The sequence below is a fragment of the Taudactylus pleione genome, unplaced genomic scaffold (genome assembly GCF_031769625.1).
Source record: "Taudactylus pleione unplaced genomic scaffold, aTauple2 ptg000352l, whole genome shotgun sequence".
Taxonomy (NCBI): Eukaryota; Metazoa; Chordata; class Amphibia; order Anura; family Myobatrachidae; genus Taudactylus; species Taudactylus pleione.
The window spans coordinates 2,810,522-2,824,824 of NW_028284753.1; the positions used below are offsets into that span (position 1 = coordinate 2,810,522).

The window sequence follows — 14,303 nt, forward strand, 5'->3', positions numbered from 1 at the left end:
TTGTTGAGGCGGGACACAATTTAGCGAGCCTTCGTTATAGAATGATTGACCACATTCCACCACTCAAAAGAGGTGGTGATAGGAATAGGGTTCTTCTAAAGCGTGAAGCATTTTGGATCCATTTTTTGGACGTGATTACCCCCAAAGGTTTAAACGATGTTCTACCTTTATCTTGCTTTAATGATGATTAAGTTACTTTTGCTATTATGTGTCTGTTCATACATCAATATATTCTGGGGATTGTAAGGCGTTCTGCTTTACTCTGACATGTGTTGCTGCTGACTTCATTATTGCTGCTATTTACTATTAGCTTGTAACCTTATGATCTTTATAACTTAACAGCATGTTGTCTTTTGTATGTTTTTTATACTATGCCTGTTATACATTTGCTATTATGTGTCTGTTCATACATCAATATATCCTGGGGATTGTAAGGCCCTCTGCTCTACTCTGACATTGTTGCTGCTGACTTTATTATTGCTGCTATTTACTATTAGCTTGTAACCTTATGACCTTTATAACTTAACAGCATGATGTCTTTTGTATGTTTTTTATACTATGCCTGTTATACATTTGCCCGTGTTACCTACAGTGTATTGCTTTTGTTACTAGTTTCCATGGTGATGGTTTGTGTCACTGACGTGCGCGGCATTGATGCGCCGACGACGTCATCATTCTGTGCCTCCCGCTCCCCGTGCACGACTCGGGGTTCTGCTGGTGTCACGATTCACTTGTTGGGTGAGTGCTTAAAGGTAAGAGGCGTTTTTCATTCTGTATCTCCTGATGACAATCTAACATGGATTGAAACGTTGATTTACTACTTCGTGTCTGATTCATTTGTATGATCGAGTCCTGAGTGCCGCACCTTCTGTATTTCTATTTGCTTATTTTGTGGGGGCACCGGACCAATTTACTTGGGTTATTTGAGTGCAGGACCTTTTGTTGTTCACCATATAGGTACAGTTTTATTGACACATGGAACTGGACCTGGCCATGGCACCACGCTATATTGAATTCATTCACTCCACTACAGTAATTTTGTGATGTCCTCTGGATAATATATTTTTCTACTCCCTCCTCTTTGGAAGGTTGATTGTGTCTTGTTTTTATATTTTGGAAACCGATTACAGCTGCTTACACTGATATTATGGCTGACACTAGCGATACAGCGCAGTTTGACCCACTGACTTTACCACTCTATGAGACTCTGAGTTTCTCAGAATCAGAAGCTGAACAGATTTTACGTCCAGACCCACTATTTTTACAATCAGAAGCCCGTTCAGGTGACATACTGTATCGTGACTTATTGCGTTTAAAGAAAAAAGAAATTGATTTCAGCTACCATGCAATGTCTCTTAGTGACTATTTTCGATCTAAAAAAATTCCGAGGGGCTTCCGAGTACGGAATTGCCCAACCATTGGAAGGTTCGATCCAGCTTTTTGCCGCAAATGGATTGCAATATTAAATAAGTGTTCGCTAGATTTAATGTTGCTGGTGATTGATCAATCAAATAAAGAGGTGGAGCTTATTAAAAATAAAATTCAAGTGTTTGAAAAGGAACATCTTCAAGCATTAACTACAGAAACAGAGGATGATTGGATAAGTAAATTAAACAACCAAGTGTCCATCTATAAACGGGATCTGATTAAATTCAAAAGGGAAAAACTCCTCAAAGTGGAGAAAGACTATGAACAACACCAGATCTACCGATGGTTATCAGGGAATAGATCTGAAGCTAAAATACCATTCCACAGGAGAGGTAAATACCCCAGAAGTACTCTGGATACCGATACATCTGGCGATGGGAATAGTAACGCCAGTGATACGGAAACCAATTATCGTAGATGCAGAGATCCATCAGTTCCTTTAGGGGTACTCACCCGTACCAGGGGAACCCTACCCAATGAGCCACTCGTAGAGGTGGCCAGTACCAGCGCCAAAGGACGTGGAAGAAAACCCCCGATTCAACCAAAGAAGAAATAATTTTTAATTTCTCTAGTCATGAGCTGACGACAGGTGAACATAGTCTTTTATCAAAGGGCTTGTCATTTGTACCTACGAACGGGTTTTCCGACCTACGATGGCAAGTTGAAAAACAACAAATTAATCGTAAATTAAAATTAAGGGAATATTTTAATAAAAATCAGATGACCCCTATGTGTACGGCTGCCGGTGTACCAGAGAAATTACAACCTTTACGTGGGAAATCTAGCTTTGACCCGTTATCCAATAATCCTTCTATCAAGGTTTTCATGAGAGCTTTGGAACTAGAAACCAAGGAAGCTGTCAAACAATCAAAGAATATTCCTATACATCATAACCTTACCCCAGATGAAAGACGGGCATTGAAGTCCTTGAGATCAAATGAACACCTCATTATTCGACCTGCGGACAAGGGTGGCTCTATAGTTTTACAAGATATTTGTGACTATAGAGCTGAAATTGTCAGACAGCTCAATGAACCTGACGTGTACTGTAAACTAAAAGGTGACCCGACGACATCTTTTATTAAGGATTTAAGGGATATCTTGATTATGGCTAAAGATGCCCAGTTTATCAATGAGGAGGTGTACGGTATATTATTGCCAGAACATCCTATCACTCCGATTCTGTACACGCTCCCAAAAGTGCACAAAGGCATTGTACCCCCACCTGGTAGGCCAATTAAATCGGCCCGTAAATCTCTGTTCCAACCTACCTCCATTTTTCTTGACTCCATCCTACAACCTCTGATTTTGGACCATCCGAACTTTCTATTAGATACCACGATGTTGCTTCAGTTATTAGGTACATTAAAACTACCCCTCGATGAAATTTGGCTGGTGACAGCTGATGTCACAAGCTTATATACGATCATTCCACATCATGAGGGATTGGCAGCTGTCAAAAGTCTATTAATTGATAGTAAATCATTTGATGTGACATCGATTGAGATTATTCTGCATCTTTTAGAATTAGTTCTGACTAAAAACTTTTTTCTTTTTGATGGGGAATTCTTCCTACAGACAAAGCTATGTGCCATGGGCTCTTCCGTGGCACCGACATATGCCAACATATATATGTTTGACATCGAGAAGCATATATTTTTTTCTGATGATGCGATTTCCTCAAGGATTTTGTTTTATAAACGATTTATTGATGACCTGTTTCTGATTTGGGTTGGTCCTTGTGATGATCTAACACTGCTATTTGACTCTCATAATTCTTCCTCTAGTCCTGTCAAATTTACGTATAAGATGCATCAGAATACTATTGAGTTTCTTGATGTTCAACTCTCAGTACAAGAGTCTGTGATTAATACTACTGTCTATCGTAAAAGCACTGATCGGAATACTTTCCTACATGCAAACAGTTGTCATCCCAAAAGTCTAAAATATGGTATCCCGTATTCGCAAATGATTAGACTGAGGAGAATTAATAATGTCACAGAAACAGCAGAGAGTCAAATTAACGAATTAATTGATCGTTTTGTGATTAGGGGCTATGAATGTAGTAACCTATTATTACTTAAGGAAAAAGTGTTATCTTTTGAACAAAAAGATTTATTACTCAGAAGAATAAAGGGTGACAAAAGTAATAAAGTCACATGGGTTACACAATATAATCTATTATCCCCACAGATCAATAATATTTCCAAGAAGCTTTGGAATTTCATCCAGACTGACAGTGAATTACAACTGGCAGATTATTCACTACGCCCCTGCTATTCTAGAGGTAGTAATTTAAGGGACCTATTAGTCAAGAGTGATATCACTGGTAGAGGTAAAACCTCGATAAAGAGTTTTTTACCCAGGAAGCTTGGTTGCTTCAGATGTACGTGCGTAACCTGCAGCTTCTTGGTTACTGGTGATACTTTTTATCATCCCCATACGGGGAAAGAATTGCGCATTAGATATCACCTTACTTGTGAGTCTGTATATGTAGTGTACCAAATCCTATGCCCCTGTGGTCTAACCTACATTGGTAAGACCTCTCGTAAATTCAAAGAGAGGATGGGGGTACATAGATCCTCTATTAGAAAAGCACTACTTAGTGGTACTAGCGACCAACCGGTTGCTCGCCACTTTGTTGAGGCGGGACACAATTTAGCGAGCCTTCGTTATAGAATGATTGACCACATTCCACCACTCAAAAGAGGTGGTGATAGGAATAGGGTTCTTCTAAAGCGTGAAGCATTTTGGATCCATTTTTTGGACGTGATTACCCCCAAAGGTTTAAACGATGTTCTACCTTTATCTTGCTTTAATGATGATTAAGTTACTTTTGCTATTATGTGTCTGTTCATACATCAATATATTCTGGGGATTGTAAGGCGTTCTGCTTTACTCTGACATGTGTTGCTGCTGACTTCATTATTGCTGCTATTTACTATTAGCTTGTAACCTTATGATCTTTATAACTTAACAGCATGTTGTCTTTTGTATGTTTTTTATACTATGCCTGTTATACATTTGCTATTATGTGTCTGTTCATACATCAATATATCCTGGGGATTGTAAGGCCCTCTGCTCTACTCTGACATGTGTTGCTGCTGACTTTATTATTGCTGCTATTTACTATTAGCTTGTAACCTTATGACCTTTATAACTTAACAGCATGATGTCTTTTGTATGTTTTTTATACTATGCCTGTTATACATTTGCCCGTGTTACCTACAGTGTATTGCTTTTGTTACTAGTTTCCATGGTGATGGTTTGTGTCACTGACGTGCGCGGCATTGATGCGCCGACGACGTCATCATTCTGTGCCTCCCGCTCCCCGTGCACGACTCGGGGTTCTGCTGGTGTCACGATTCACTTGTTGGGTGAGTGCTTAAAGGTAAGAGGCGTTTTTCATTCTGTATCTCCTGATGACAATCTAACATGGATTGAAACGTTGATTTACTACTTCGTGTCTGATTCATTTGTATGATCGAGTCCTGAGTGCCGCGCCTTCTGTATTTCTATATATATATATATATATATATAAAAAAGTCTTATGGGCTGGCACTCCACATTCAAGCAATATATAGCTTTGGCCCAGGTGCCATCCAAAAGTGCTACAGGGAGCAAAGTATTAACAGACAAATGGTAGGCGGCACTCACGGGACTTTTCAAGGAAAGAATCAAACTGACAACTGTGTCAAACCTTGTCCGACGTTTCAGTCAGTGAAGACTTTTATCAAGAACATAAAAGCAATAGTGTAATGACATACCTTTATAACAGAACATCACCGGTGATAGGTGCTGCCTCCGTGTGATGACCGCCAGGCGCATAGGAGATGACGTCATCAGCACGTGTCCTGCGTGGCCGCAACGCAACGTCACCTCCAACGAGGCGACATCAGGCGTCCAGACACACGCTTAAGACATCCTGCCCGATTTGTCAAAACCAGCGCCCCTGCCGTCAGGAGGCTATATTACACCTATATTACAATATGATAATACCATATCAAGCACAAAACGATAGCTCTGTGTAAAAGTGGGAGAGATGAGTGAAATATACCTGAGGGGTGATAAGAGAAGTTTCAAAAGGAACAGTGATAGTGTCAAAAGAAGAAAGAAATCAGTTTAGAATAAAAATGTAGTGCCACTGTGCAGTGACATAACAAAGAAGAGAGAACATGTAAACTCCACAGCAAAACAATTATATAAAGAAAATAAAACAGTTACATATAGATACATTAAGGTGAAAAGAATAATACATACAAACACCAATAAAGAATAACCAAAGAATATTAAATGAGAACAAAGCAAACCTTTGTCTGCTAAAAGGATGTAGGAAAAAATTGCCCACAAGCATTCCGTTACATCCGTACCCAAAAAAAATATAAATAGAGAGTGGTACAAAAAAGACTATAAGGTGAAAAGATACACATGGCAGAATGTCAACTTTACCATTACAAAAAAAGAGAAGAAAAAAAGGTTTTAATCTGATCAAAGGATTATATTATCGAAAAGCCTTATGCAATATTGTAGTGGCTCAAGTGTGGTATAAATCAAGAATCAGTAGCAATTGTATCAAAGAAAAAAGATGTGATAGATACACATCTACTAATAATATAGAGTATGATGGACAACTTACGCATGGCATCACTTAAGGCCACCAAACCAGTCTTTCCGAAATGGATGATAGAGTATATTACAGAACCTAATCTTCCTAGGTGGTCTCCCTCCCTAGTACTACTTAGGCCCAATACTGCTTGGCTTCCAAGATCAGACGAGTTTGGGCATAGCCAGTATGGTATGTCTGTAACTAAGGACTCATCCATTCGGATATGCTGGTATAAGCCGGTGCCAACATATGTTGCCAATACCATCAAATTGACCACTATAATGAGCCCTACCGTGAAGAAGCGTTAATTCAAAAAGAATAAAAGCGTTAATACAAAAAGAAAAATGAATACTGAAAAAAATGAAAAAATATAAAGTATAACAAAATCAAGAGATATAAAAGAGTAAGAAAAAACAAAACAAAAAATTGTAATGCATAATTAAATCCAAATCAAAAAAGTTAATCGAATCCAGAGATGTAGCTTCTGCGAAACGGTCTAATGTTCGTATACCAGGAAAATACTCATCATAAATAACATGCAAAAGAAAGAGTCTCATTTAATCCACAAGGGGTAACGGTGTTCAGTTTATGTATCCATTGTGTTTCCAACTGGAGTAAACGTTTCTCTCGGTCACCTCCTCTTCTAAGGGGGGGTACATGGTCGATGATTTTATAAGATAAAGTAGCCAAGGAATGCCGGTTCTCCTTAAAGTGGCGGGCGACAGGTTGGTCAATCTCTTTCCCTGCTAAGGCTTGTCTAATGGCAGTCCGATGGTGTGCCATCCTTTCTTTAAAAGTACGAGTGGTTTTGCCTATGTATACTAAGCTACATGGGCATCTTAACATGTATACGACATATCTGCTCGTGCAGGTCAAGATATGTTTAATCGGAATTTGTTTGCCAGAATGTGGATGAATGATATACCTGCTGGGTTCCATATAGCTGCAAGTGGTGCATCCGGTGCACCTATAGCAACCTGGTTTTCTGGACGAAAAGTTAGAGTCTGGGGTGAGTGGTGGTGGTGATACATCATTGTGGACCAGCCAATCCTTAAGATTTTTCCCTCTTTCATGGCACATCATTAAGTTTGATTTGTATAAAGGTTTAATGCTGGCGTCTGAGTTGATAATTGGCCAGAGAGTTTTTGTCGTATGGTTTATGAATTTGCTGGATGTGTTATACTTATTCGTAAAAAACATGGTTTTATAATTTTTTTGGCTTTTGACTCTTGAAGTAAAAAGTTCCTGTTGTGTCATTGTCATGACTTTACTTTTAATGTTAGCTAAATCTCTGGGGGAATAACCTCTACAGATGAACTTTTTGGTCATATCATCAATTTCCAGAGCAGCAGTCTCATCATTGGTAGTAATTCTTCTAATCCGTAAAAACTGAGAGAATGGAAGTCCCCTCTTCAAGGCGGTAGGATGATGGCTATTGGCGTGTAGCAGAGTATTACAATCGGTGGCTTTATGATAGATCTTGGTTTCAGATTCTGTGCCCTTCCATTCTATCAACACATCCAGATAATGCACTGTTTGAAAATCACATACATAAGTGAATTTTATGAAATCATGCATTTGGTTGACCAATGTCATATGGTGTTCAAATTGTTCCCGTGAGCCTGACCAAAGAATCAGGATATCATCAATATATCTTGTAAAAAACAAAACATGTTGCCGGAAAGAAGAATGATCAAAAAATAGGACTTTCTCAACTTTGAACATATATATGTTTTTTTCTTCTCTTTTTTTGTAATGGTAAAGTTGACATTCTGCCATGTGTATCTTTTCACCTTATAGTCTTTTTTGTACCACTCTCTATTTATATTTTTTTTGGGTACGGATGTAACGGAATGCTTGTGGGCAATTTTTTCCTACATCCTTTTAGCAGACAAAGGTTTGCTTTGTTCTCATTTAATATTCTTTGGTTATTCTTTATTGGTGTTTGTATGTATTATTCTTTTCACCTTAATGTATCTATATGTAATTGTTTTATTTTCTTTATATAATTGTTTTGCTGTGGAGTTTACATGTTCTCTCTTCTTTGTTATGTCACTGCACAGTGGCACTACATTTTTATTCTAAACTGATTTCGTTCTTCTTTTGACACTATCACTGTTCCTTTTGAAACTTCTCTTATCACCCCTCAGGTATATTTCACTCATCTCTCCCACTTTTACACAGAGCTATCGTTTTGTGCTTGATATGGTATTATCATATTGTAATATAGGTGTAATATAGCCTCCTGACAGCAGGGGCGCTGGTTTTGACAAATCGGGCAGGATGTCTTAAGCGCGTGTCTGGACGCCTGATGTCGCCTCGTTGGAGGTGACGTTGCGTTGCGGCCACGCAGGACACGTGCTGATGACGTCATCTCCTATGCGCCTGGCGGTCATCACACGGAGGCAGCACCTATCATCGGTGATGTTCTGTTATAAAGGTATGTCATTACACTATTGCTTTTATGTTCTTGATAAAAGTCTTCACTGACTGAAACGTCGGACAAGGTTTGACACAGTTGTCAGTTTGATTCTTTCCTTGAAAAGTCCCGTGAGTGCCGCCTACCATTTGTCTATATATATATATATATATATATATATATATATATAAATAGCTAGGCAGCATACACCATTAGGGGTTTCACAGTCTCATGAGCAGTCAGGAGTAGGGGGGCGAAGTTTCACAACTGAGCTGCAAAGGGTTCCTGGTTGTTACTTAGGTGGATCCTCTAACTGATGGGCAGCAATGATTAAGTCTCATGTGACAGTTTCTCAGGCTTCACTGACAGCAGGAATGCAGTTGAGGTAATAAGCTGCCGTATTAGGTATAGAACCATCTAGAGTCTAAAGACTAGGCAGCCTTAGGATAAGAAGATCTGGGCTGCTTTTTCTTGACATCATTCACTACAAAGTAGTAGAAATCAATAGAAAAAAGCACCTGATGGCAATTCATTTTTCAGTGCATGAAAAAACAGTTCCTGCTGCTTTTCAAAGCTGGGTTTTATTCAAACCCCAATAAGTACACAACAAAGAAAATAACAAGCGCTGGAGGGTCTCAATTATCGATTAATATTCATATGGCATATTTATTAGTCAAATTCTAAAAATATATTAATATTATAAAAAAAAGGGAAATAAAAGGATTTCCTTTGTATATAAAATATACAAAATCACAATATAACACGGGCCGGTAAAATACTACTTTATAATTTAAAAATGAAATGCTTACATCTATCTCCGGCATAAAAATGTTAGGAAACCAGCATGTTTTATAATCATAAATAAATAACCTTACATAAACAGTATTAATACTTTGCTTTTCCACCCCGATTCTGAAAATCAGTACAGGTTGAGCCTCCCGTATCCAAATATTCCGAAATACGGAATATGCCAAAATACTGAATATTTTTAGCGTGACTGAGATAGTGAAGCCTTTGCTTTTTGATGGTTCAATGTAAACAAACTTTGTTTAAGGCACAAAATTATTTTAAATAATTTATAAAATTATCAGGCTCTGTGTATAAGGTGTATATGAAACATAAATGAATTTCATGTATGTACACAAACTTTGAGCCAAAAAATTACTGAAAATGTTGTATAAAATTACCTGCAGGCTGTGTGTGTAAGGTGTATATAAAACATAAATGCATTCTGTGTTTAGATTTGGGTCCTATTCCCAAGTTATTTCATTATGGTACAGTATGCAGTTATTCCAAAATACGGAATATTCCAATATCCAAAATACTCCTGGTTCCAAGCATTTTGGATATGTGAGACTCAACCTGTATTACACAAAAGAACTTCCTTTATAAGTAATTTTGAGCTTGATTTCAATATTTCCACACTTTTTAGCAACTTATCATTTTCAAAGTTCACTGTCAATATCCATCAGTAAAGGTATAGAAAGTCACCAGATAATTGTTGGTATAAGCCCTGATGCTGTTTGTAGCGGAAAAGCTCATTTCACATCAACAGCATGGGCACAACTGCACATTATATTGTGTCGGTAAAAACTTGTAAATTTCCCTTGTCCATTTATGTAGCATAATTTGTATGTTAAAATGCTTTGAACTAGGGTCTGTGTAATCTAAGAGAGGTAGTAGGAAGGTCTGTCTTCCTGAACAGCCATAAACCTGTTTCGCTGTATATGGCATAAAAGAAATATGTCTGTGGAATTATATGACAGCTGATTAGACCCTTGCTAAAACAGTCATGAAGAGTCTGTGTTCGGTTTGGGGGACAGTGATCAAAGAATAGTTGTTGATACAGTGAGACACTCAGTCTCCAGATGTATGTAATTTTGACACCTAAGTCACTGGGCATGTTTATTGACTCAGCCTGTTTCCCAACATCAAAAAGAGCTGAATATATAATTAAAGAATCCCTGCTCATGTGGCCAGGAAACCCTGAGCTTCAGCCAGCTGGACAATCCACTCTGAGTTGAAATGGGTCAAAATCACCCCAGAGGGGGGGGAGGGGGTGCCTGTTAAAAGAAGGCATAAATATGTGACTCACCCCTGGCCCTTTGTTTATTCTGCGTGAGGCTACCACACATGCTCAGATTGGTGTATCTTGAGGGTCGGCCCACAGGACCGTGACACTGTTGATGTCTATTAGTGCACAACATTAAAGCAGCATGAATTTATCTGTTCCTTGCTATAACCACAATTGGATCACATAATTTTCTATGGATAATGTCTATTACACAGCAGAAGAGGGGGAAAGTTTGTGAAGCGTGGTTACTTGTTAGCAAACTGTCTTGTATCCTAGAGCATGGTTATTTGTTCAATAAGCTTATTGATACATGCACAGTTGCAACAATGTTGTTTTTTAGTAGCAAGTCCCGTTCTCCTTTAGAGTGGTATTTAAAAAATAGCATACAGCTTTTGGGGCCTATGCATCAAAGCTTGATGAGAGATAAAATTGTGAGAGAAAGAGTATTAACCAATCAGCTTCTTACTGCCATTTTTCAAACACAGCCTATAAAATACAAGTTAGAAGCTGATTGGTTGGTGATTTATATCTCACAATTTTATCTCTCATCAAGCTTTGATACATAGGCCCCTTAGTTAGAAATAGTTTATCATGGCCATGAAAAAAATAATTAAAAATAAAGTTTAACTATACCGCAGCCTTCCACTCATGATTTGGAATCTTTGGACGGCTTCCTCCCGGCTGTTTGCACGTGTTCGGGCAGCCCGCTATGGGGTGTAAAGACAATATACAGCGTCCTTAGTGAGAATATTGGTAAGTGAAATAATACCTGCTGGCGTTTCTATAGTGATGATGATACGCATTTCACCGCCTCCACTATAATCTCAGCGGCTTCATCAGACAACATGTGATCCAATTGTGGTTATATCAAGGAACATTATTTATAAGTGATTATAAAACATGCTTGTTGCCTAACATTTTTATGCCAGAGATAGTTGTAAGCATTTGATTTTTAAATCATAAAGTAGTATTTACCGGCCGGTGTTATATTGTGATTTTTTATATATTTTATATAAAAAGGAAATCTCATTATTTCCCTTTTTTAAAAAAAATATTAAATATATTTTTAGCATTTACTACAAAACCTGCAGGGCAGAACTGCCTTTATTAACTGGTGACAGCAGGCTATACATAGGGGCCAGACCTGTGGAGCAGTCAATTAGCTACGTTAACAAGGGCTGAGAAGCTGGGCTGAATGAGGAGGCTGGTGGCTGGCTAATCTAAGGGGGCTAGGTAATCTGCAAGGACAGGCAGCAGAGTAGAACTTGGGGGCCAGCCTGTCTGTGTGCTTGGTAGCAACAGCAGGGTCTGAAGGGCTGCACCTCTGTGGTGACAAACAGTAGAGGTGTTGCAATAGGGGCTGAACTCTTTGTGGGCTGGTAGGCAGTGGCCAGATCTGGTGTAAGAATGGACAGCAGAAGCCCACTGTGATGCGATGGTAGCTAAGCATTGCATCAAAACCATTTGATGGTAAATCCATCATGATGGTTTGCTCATGTGCAGTTTTCCGGATTCACAAAGGCACAATACAAATGCAGTGCAGCCAGCAGGAGGTGGAGCGGACTGTCTGTCACTGGAGGAAAAGGAGCAGTGCAGGAGAACACGGCCATCAGTGGCCTGAGACTGAATGACGCCGCGTCCAGCACTAACACACCAGCAGCAATCAGGTAAGAGCCAGCTGTCAGTATATTAAAATCAAATGTAACCATAGGATGACCATTTCTTTATTATATTTCGATGGCGGCAAACTTCGGAACACCGCCTATGAATGGTAAAAACTACCATCACAAGGAAAACATTGACCATCAATGTCCTTCCCTAGGCTGGTGACAGGTAGCCGGCTAGGTGAGAGACTGGGCTGCTGCCAGGGTAGTGCGACCTGTGCCATGGCACAGGGCACCACAGGAAAAGGGGGTGCTGTTTGGGCCTGTCAATTTTCTGTTTGTTATCATTCTCACTTGTAGCTTCCTCTTATTTTAGCCCCAGCATCTCCTGGCCACTATCTCTTTCCTGGCCCTTTCTCATGAGGCCATACCCTTTTTACGTGTGCATTATGTCCCTATTTGAAAAACAGTGGGGGGGGGGGCGACAATGCTCTTTCTGTGACAAGCATTAAAAAGTCTAGTTGCTGCTCTGGCTGCTGCTGCTGGAGGTGGGCGGAGCTGAGAGGAGCTGGACCGGCTTAGACTGAGAGGCAGCCAGCAGTAATTTGGGCAAAGGGACAGGGCAGGCTTACATGGCAGGTGACAACTGATGCAGAGGGCGAGCCGGGTTTACTGAAAAGGTAGGGCATGCAGTCTCTCACTGCTACGGTGCTGCAGATTCATTTCCTCTCCTGCCATCACTTGAGCTTGATTACCGTGGGTCCTCTCCACCTGAGGTAATACTCAGGTGGAGAGGACCCAGGATGGACTTTTATCAGAGCCAATCTCCTGGCAAGCGGATTTTAGTTAATTTGCATCATATCTTATGTATGTAGCCTAAAATAACAGGGCCATCACATTGTATAAAGAGATAGGGAATATAACAGGGTATTAAATGGGGCCCATACATCAATCAGCCAAATCCGATTCCCTGATGGTTGGTCTGATTCGCCATTCTATGTTCCGATTCACTGACCTCCGATTTTTCAGGGGGTACACTAAAATATTAAATATCCACCAGATGTACTATGGATGGATTATAACAGATATCTCCGCTATCTGCCGCGGTCCCTCCATTTTAGTCTACAAATACAGCCCCCATATGGGGCCCGCAGCGCTGCCAGATTTTCCAAGCTCTGGAATGACAGATAATGCCATCTCAAGATGGCATTAACCTATAGTAGCCTTAGGACTATTATTTTGTATATTTTTCCGGTGACGTAGCCTCGGGTTCCCTCTCAGGTGGTCCCCTGTAGCGCATGTACCGACTGTGCATGCGCAGTATACACCGAGTACCTGAATCAGGAAGCAGTGTGATAGCGTTACTCTATCACACTGCTTCCAGCTATTCGCCAGGATGGACTTTTATCAGAGCCTGTCTCCTGAAAAGAGGATTTTAGTAAATTTGCATGAAAATATTAATTTTCACATATCCAATTTGGGCAAAAAATATTTATCACATCCACATTAAAACTGTGTATTGTGATAAATATGCCCCTAGGGGTAGATATAGACAACAACAAAACTTGCCCTTGGTTTAAAAAGGGAGAAAACTTCTCAAACTTGGAACAGGATTAAATTACAAACCTGCTCTTAAAGAAATTAGAAGTATCTCCTATATAACACAAGTGACGATAATTTATTAAAACAGCACATAAAAAACATTCTAAAAAAAAAATCCAATATTGACAAGTAGAAAATAATTTTTTTTGAAATAGATATTTTTTTTGCTTTATATCCCCATGATTTATTTTTATCAATTTTTTTTCTATTCTTTGTTGGTTTTGATTTTTTTTATCTTTTTGAGTTTTTTCTTTTGTGTATTTTTTTGGTGTATTACATGTATAAGTTTATATGTTTGGTTGTATTATAACATTATACTGTATAACTTGCCCCCTGATGCATTGTATAAATGGGCCATATTGTGTTCACACACAATGGTTCAATAAAGTTGTATGTTAATAGCTCTGCCGAAACCGGACATAAAGTCATCCCGGTCTTACGTATAGACAGAGGAATGACTTAAGCAGTAAGCCCTATATAACACACGTTGTGCACCATGATTATGGCGACTATGAGCGGGCACAATAGTGTTTAAGCTTAAGTGGATGATGAATACAATAGCACTTTTAT

At 39.2% G+C, this 14,303-nt stretch overlaps 1 pseudogene; it reads right to left on the reverse strand.

Moving 5' to 3' along the window:
• Positions 1–6,118: 6,118 nt before the first annotated feature.
• On the reverse strand, positions 6,119–6,237 carry LOC148508618 (5S ribosomal RNA; annotated as a pseudogene).
• Between the last annotated feature and the right edge of the window lie 8,066 nt (positions 6,238–14,303).